Here is an 8,398-nt window from a genome sequence, read left to right as displayed (position 1 = left end):
TTATCCCTAAAACTGAAAACTGAGACCTAAACTTAAGATTTAACCTGAAGACTTAACCCTAAAACGTAGCCCTGAGACTTATCCTTGAGCTTTAACCTTGATACTTAATCCTGAGACTTAGCCCTAAGACTTATCCCCAAGACATAACTCTAAGGCTTAACCCTAAGACTTAACCTTAAGGCTCAACCTTAAGACTTAACATTAAGACTTAACCCTGAGACTTAACCATAAGACTTATCCTCAAGATTGTACTCTAAGACTTAACCCTAAGACTTAAGATGAAGACTTAACCCTAAGACTCAATCTATGAGATGTAAACTTAAGACTTAATTAACCCTAAGGCTCAATCTATGAGATGTAAACTTAAGACTTAACCTTTAGGAATCAACCCTGACACTTAACCTTAAGGCTTAACCCTAAGACTTAAGCTTAAGGTTTAAACTTAAGACTTATCCCTAAGACATAATCCTGAGACTTAACCCTAAGACTTAACCTCAAGTTTAACTTCAAAACTTAACCCTAAGACTGAATCCTAAGACACAACTTGACCACGTAACCCTGAGACTTAACCTTGAGACTTTACCTTGAAATTTAACCCTGGGATTTAACCCTAAGTCTTAATGCTAAGACTTAACTTTAAGATGTACCATTAAGACTTAACCTTAAAGCGTAACCTTAAGATTTACACTCAATACTTAACCCTAAGACTCAACGCTATGACTTAAACTTAAGGTTAAACCTTAAGACAAAATTTGAATACTTAATTCAAAGACTTATCCTTAAGACTCAACACTGAGACTTAAACCTAAGATTTAAGACTTAACCCTAAGACTTAGCCCCAAGACTTAAGTCTAAGACTTCAAGTTATGAATTAAACTTTAGACTTAACCCTAAGACTCAAGCCATAAGACTTAACCTAAAGACTTAACCTTAAAATTTAACCCTAAGACTGAACCCTAAAATATAACTTTTAAGACTTAACAATAAGACTGAACATTAAGACACAACCTTACGACTTCTACCTTGAGACCTAACCTTGAGACTTAACACTGAGATTTAACCCTAAGACTTAACTTTAAGATGTAACATTCGGACTTAACCTTAAAACTTAACCCTAAGTCTCAACCTTAAGAAGTAACTTGAAGACTTAACCCTGAGAATGAACTCTAAGACTTCAACTTAATAATTAACGCTCAGATATAACCCTCAGACTTAAACTTAAGAAATAACCCTAAGACTTAACCTTAATATTTAACTTGAAGATGTAACCTTAAGGCTTAACCCTAAACTTAACCCTAAGAGTTAACCTTAAGTGTTGACCTTACAGATTTAACCCTAAGAGTTAACCTTAGGACTTAAATGTTAAGACTTAACCCTAAGACTTATCCCCAAGACGTAACTCTAAAGAGTTAACCCTAAGACTTCAACTTGTGATTTAAACTTTAGACTGAACGCTAAGACTTAAAATTACGATTTAACATGAAGATTTAACCATAAGAATTAACCCTAAGACTTCAGGTTAAGTTTTAACCTTAAGACTCAACCCTGAGACTTAGTCGTGAAATTTATCCATAAGACTTATCCCTAAAACTGAAAACTGAGACCTAAACTTAAGATTTAACCTGAAGACTTAACCCTAAAACGTAGCCCTGAGACTTATCCTTGAGCTTTAACCTTGATACTTAATCCTGAGACTTAGCCCTAAGACTTATCCCCAAGACATAACTCTAAGGCTTAACCCTAAGACTTAACCTTAAGGCTCAACCTTAAGACTTAACATTAAGACTTAACCCTGAGACTTAACCATAAGACTTATCCTCAAGATTGTACTCTAAGACTTAACCCTAAGACTTAAGATGAAGACTTAACCCTAAGACTCAATCTATGAGATGTAAACTTAAGACTTAATTAACCCTAAGGCTCAATCTATGAGATGTAAACTTAAGACTTAACCTTTAGGAATCAACCCTGACACTTAACCTTAAGGCTTAACCCTAAGACTTAAGCTTAAGGTTTAAACTTAAGACTTATCCCTAAGACATAATCCTGAGACTTAACCCTAAGACTTAACCTCAAGTTTAACTTCAAAACTTAACCCTAAGACTGAATCCTAAGACACAACTTGACCACGTAACCCTGAGACTTAACCTTGAGACTTTACCTTGAAATTTAACCCTGGGATTTAACCCTAAGTCTTAATGCTAAGACTTAACTTTAAGATGTACCATTAAGACTTAACCTTAAAGCGTAACCTTAAGATTTACACTCAATACTTAACCCTAAGACTCAACGCTATGACTTAAACTTAAGGTTAAACCTTAAGACAAAATTTGAATACTTAATTCAAAGACTTATCCTTAAGACTCAACACTGAGACTTAAACCTAAGATTTAAGACTTAACCCTAAGACTTAGCCCCAAGACTTAAGTCTAAGACTTCAAGTTATGAATTAAACTTTAGACTTAACCCTAAGACTCAAGCCATAAGACTTCACCTAAAGACTTAACCTTAAAATTTAACCCTAAGACTGAACCCTAAAATATAACTTTTAAGACTTAACAATAAGACTGAACATTAAGACACAACCTTACGACTTCTACCCTGAGACCTAACCTTGAGACTTAACACTGAGATTTAACCCTAAGACTTAACTTTAAGATGTAACATTCGGACTTAAACTTAAAACTTAACCCTAAGTCTCAACCTTAAGAAGTAACTTGAAGACTTAACCCTGAGAATGAACTCTAAGACTTCAACTTAATAATTAACGCTCAGATATAACCCTCAGACTTAAACTTAAGAAATAACCCTAAGACTTAACCTTAATATTTAACTTGAAGATGTAACCTTAAGGCTTAACCCTAAGAGTTCACCTTAAGTGTTGACCTTACAGATTTAACCCTAAGAGTTAACCTTAGGACTGAAACGTTAAGACTTAACCCTAAGACTTATCCCCAAGACGTAACTCTAAAGAGTTAACCCTAAGACTTCAGCTTGTGATTTAAACTTTAGACTGAACGCTAAGACTTAAAATTACGATTTAACATTAAGATTTAACCATAAGACTTAACCCTAAGACTTCAGGTTAAGTTTTAACCTTAAGACTCAACCCTGAGACTTAGTCGTGAAATTTATCCATAAGACTTATCCCTAAAACTCAAAACTGAGACTTAAACCTAAGATTTAACCTGAAGACTTAACCCTAAAACGTAGCCCTGAGACTTATCCTTGAGCTTTAACCTTGATACTTAATCCTGAGACTTAGCCCTAAGACTTATCCCCAAGACATAACTCTAAGGCTTAACCCTAAGACTTAACCTTAAGGCTCAACCTTAAGACTTAACATTAAGACTTAACCCTGAGACTTAACCATAAGACTTATCCTCAAGATTGTACTCTAAGACTTAACCCTAAGACTTAAGATGAAGACTTAACCCTAAGACTCAATCTATGAGATGTAAACTTAAGACTTAATTAACCCTAAGGCTCAATCTATGAGATGTAAACTTAAGACTTAACCTTTAGGAATTAACCCTGACACTTAACCTTAAGGCTTAACCCTAAGACTTAAGCTTAAGGTTTAAACTTAAGACTTATCCCTAAGACATAATCCTGAGACTTAACCCTAAGACTTAACCTCAAGGTTAACTTCAAAACTTAACCCTAAGACTGAATCCTAAGACACAACTTGACCACGTAACCCTGAGACTTAACCTTGAGACTTTACCTTGAAATTTAACCCTGGGATTTAACCCTAAGTCTTAATGCTAAGACTTAACTTGAAGATGTACCATTAAGACTTAACCTTAAAGCGTAACCTTAAGATTTACACTCAATACTTAACCCTAAGACTTAACCCTATGACTTAAACTTAAGGTTAAACCTTAAGACAAAACCTGAAGACTTAATTCAAAGACTTATCCCTAAGACTCAACACTGAGACTTAAACCTAAGATTTAAGATTTAACCCTAAGACTTAGCCCCAAGACTTAAGTCTAAGACTTCAAGTTATGAATTAAACTTTAGACTTAACCCTACGACTCAAGCCATAAGACTTCACCTTAAGACTTCACCTGAAGACTTAACCTTAAAATTTAACCCTAAGACTGAACCCTAAAATATAACTTTTAAGACTTAACAATAAGACTGAACATTAAGACACAACCTTACGACTTCTACCCTGAGACCTAACTTTGAGACTTAACACTGAGATTTAACCCTAAGACTTAACTTTAAGATGTAACATTCGGACTTTACCTTAAAACTTAACCCTAAGCCTCAACCTTAAGAAGTAACTTGAAGACTTAACCCTGAGAATGAACTCTAAGACTTCAACTTAATAATGAACGCTCAGATATAACCCTCAGACTTAAACTTAAGAAATAACCCTAAGACTTAACCTTAATATTTAACTTGAAGATGTAACCTTAAGGCTTAACCCTAAACTTAACCCTAAGAGTTAACCTTAAGTGTTGACCTTACAGATTTAACCCTAAGAGTTAACCTTAGGACTGAAACGTTAAGACTTAACCCTAAGACTTATCCCCAAGACGTAACTCTAAAGAGTTAACCCTAAGACTTCAGCTTGTGATTTAAACTTTAGACTGAACGCTAAGACTTAAAATTACGATTTAACATGAAGATTTAACCATAAGACTTAACCCTAAGACTTCAGGTTAAGTTTTAACCTTAAGACTCAGCCCTGAGACTTAGTCGTGAAATTTATCCATAAGACTTATCCCTAAAACTGAAAACTGAGACTTAAACCTAAGATTTAACCTGAAGACTTAACCCTAAAACGTAGCCCTGAGACTTATCCTTGAGCTTTAACCTTGATACTTAATCCTGAGACTTAGCCCTAAGACTTATCCCCAAGACATAACTCTGAGGCTTAACCCTAAGACTTAACCTTAAGGCTCAACCTTAAGACTTAACATTAAGACTTAACCCTGAGACTTAACCATAAGACTTATCCTCAAGATTGTACTCTAAGACTTAACCCTAAGACTTAAGATGAAGACTTAACCCTAAGACTCAATCTATGAGATGTAAACTTAAGACTTAATTAACCCTAAGGCTCAATCTATGAGATGTAAACTTAAGACTTAACCTTTAGGAATTAACCCTGACACTTAACCTTAAGGCTTAACCCTAAGACTTAAGCTTAAGGTTTAAACTTAAGACTTATCCCTAAGACATAATCCTGAGACTTAACCCTAAGACTTAACCTCAAGTTTAACTTCAAAACTTAACCCTAAGACTGAATCCTAAGACACAACTTGACCACGTAACCCTGAGACTTAACCTTGAGACTTTACCTTGAAATGTAACCCTGGGATTTAACCCTAAGTCTTAATGCTAAGACTTAACTTGAAGATGTACCATTAAGACTTAACCTTAAAGCGTAACCTTAAGATTTACACTCAATACTTAACCCTAAGACTTAACCCTATGACTTAAACTTAAGGTTAAACCTTAAGACAAAACCTGAAGACTTAATTCAAAGACTTATCCCTAAGACTCAACACTGAGACTTAAACCTAAGATTTAAGACTTAACCCTAAGACTTAGCCCCAAGACTTAAGTCTAAGACTTCAAGTTATGAATTAAACTTTAGACTTAACCCTAAGACTCAAGCCATAAGACTTCACCTTAAGACTTAACCTGAAGACTTAACCTTAAAATTTAACCCTAAGACTGAACCCTAAAATATAACTTTTAAGACTTAACAATAAGACTGAACATTAAGACACAACCTTACGACTTCTACCCTGAGACCTAACCTTGAGACTTAACACTGAGATTTAACCCTAAGACTTAACTTTAAGATGTAACATTCGGACTTAACCTTAAAACTTAACCCTAAGTCTCAACCTTAAGAAGTAACTTGAAGACTTAACCCTGAGAATGAACTCTAAGACTTCAACTTAATAATTAACGCTCAGATATAACCCTCAGACTTAAACTTAAGAAATAACCCTAAGACTTAACCTTAATATTTAACTTGAAGATGTAACCTTAAGGCTTTACCCTAAGAGTTCACCTTAAGTGTTGACCTTACAGATTTAACCCTAAGAGTTAACCTTAGGACTGAAACGTTAAGACTTAACCCTAAGACTTATCCCCAAGACGTAACTCTAAAGAGTTAACCCTAAGACTTCAGCTTGTGATTTAAACTTTAGACTGAACGCTAAGACTTAAAATTACGATTTAACATGAAGATTTAACCATAAGACTTAACCCTTAGACTTCAGGTTAAGTTTTAACCTTAAGACTCAACCCTGAGACTTAGTCGTGAAATTTATCCATAAGACTTATCCCTAAAACTGAAAACTGAGACCTAAACCTAAGATTTAACCTGAAGACTTAACCCTAAAACGTAGCCCTGAGACTTATCCTTGAGCTTTAACCTTGATACTTAATCCTGAGACTTAGCCCTAAGACTTATCCCCAAGACATAACTCTAAGGCTTAACCCTAAGACTTAACCTTAAGGCTCAACCTTAAGACTTAACATTAAGACTTAACCCTGAGACTTAACCATAAGACTTATCCTCAAGATTGTACTCTAAGACTTAACCCTAAGACTTAAGATGAAGACTTAACCCTAAGACTCAATCTATGAGATGTAAACTTAAGACTTAATTAACCCTAAGGCTCAATCTATGAGATGTAAACTTAAGACTTAACCTTTAGGAATTAACCCTGACACTTAACCTTAAGGCTTAACCCTAAGACTTAAGCTTAAGGTTTAAACTTAAGACTTATCCCTAAGACATAATCCTGAGACTTAACCCTAAGACTTAACCTCAAGTTTAACTTCAAAACTTAACCCTAAGACTGAATCCTAAGACACAACTTGACCACGTAACCCTGAGACTTAACCTTGAGACTTTACCTTGAAATGTAACCCTGGGATTTAACCCTAAGTCTTAATGCTAAGACTTAACTTGAAGATGTACCATTAAGACTTAACCTTAAAGCGTAACCTTAAGATTTACACTCAATACTTAACCCTAAGACTTAACCCTATGACTTAAACTTAAGGTTAAACCTTAAGACAAAACTTGAAGACTTAATTCAAAGACTTATCCCTAAGACTCAACACTGAGACTTAAACCTAAGATTTAAGACTTAACCCTAAGACTTAGCCCCAAGACTTAAGTCTAAGACTTAAACTTATGAATTAAACTTTAGACTTAACCCTAAGACTCAAGCCATAAGACTTCACCTTAAGACTTCACCTGAAGACTTAACCTTAAAATTTAACCCTAAGACTGAACCCTAAAATATAACTTTTAAGACTTAACAATAAGACTGAACATTAAGACACAACCTTACGACTTCTACCTTGAGACCTAACCTTGAGACTTAACACTGAGATTTAACCCTAAGACTTAACTTTAAGATGTAACATTCGGACTTAACCTTAAAACTTAACCCTAAGTCTCAACCTTAAGAAGTAACTTGAAGACTTAACCCTGAGAATGAACTCTAAGACTTCAACTTAATAATTAACGCTCAGATATAACCCTCAGACTTAAACTTAAGAAATAACCCTAAGACTTAACCTTAATATTTAACTTGAAGATGTAACCTTAAGGCTTAACCCTAAACTTAACCCTAAGAGTTAACCTTAAGTGTTGACCTTACAGATTTAACCCTAAGAGTTAACCTTAGGACTTAAATGTTAAGACTTAACCCTAAGACTTATCCCCAAGACGTAACTCTAAAGAGTTAACCCTAAGACTTCAACTTGTGATTTAAACTTTAGACTGAACGCTAAGACTTAAAATTACGATTTAACATGAAGATTTAACCATAAGACTTAACCCTAAGACTTCAGGTTAAGTTTTAACCTTAAGACTCAACCCTGAGACTTAGTCGTGAAATTTATCCATAAGACTTATCCCTAAAACTGAAAACTGAGACCTAAACTTAAGATTTAACCTGAAGACTTAACCCTAAAACGTAGCCCTGAGACTTATCCTTGAGCTTTAACCTTGATACTTAATCCTGAGACTTAGCCCTAAGACTTATCCCCAAGACATAACTCTAAGGCTTAACCCTAAGACTTAACCTTAAGGCTCAACCTTAAGACTTAACATTAAGACTTAACCCTGAGACTTAACCATAAGACTTATCCTCAAGATTGTACTCTAAGACTTAACCCTAAGACTTAAGATGAAGACTTAACCCTAAGACTCAATCTATGAGATGTAAACTTAAGACTTAATTAACCCTAAGGCTCAATCTATGAGATGTAAACTTAAGACTTAACCTTTAGGAATTAACCCTGACACTTAACCTTAAGGCTTAACCCTAAGACTTAAGCTTAAGGTTTAAACTTAAGACTTATCCCTAAGACATAATCCTGAGACTTAACCCTAAGACTTAAC

Source organism: Falco punctatus, assembly GCF_963210335.1.
Source record: "Falco punctatus genome assembly, contig: scaffold_42, whole genome shotgun sequence".
NCBI lineage: Eukaryota > Metazoa > Chordata > Aves > Falconiformes > Falconidae > Falco > Falco punctatus.
Note: the sequence above shows the minus strand (reverse complement) of the source record.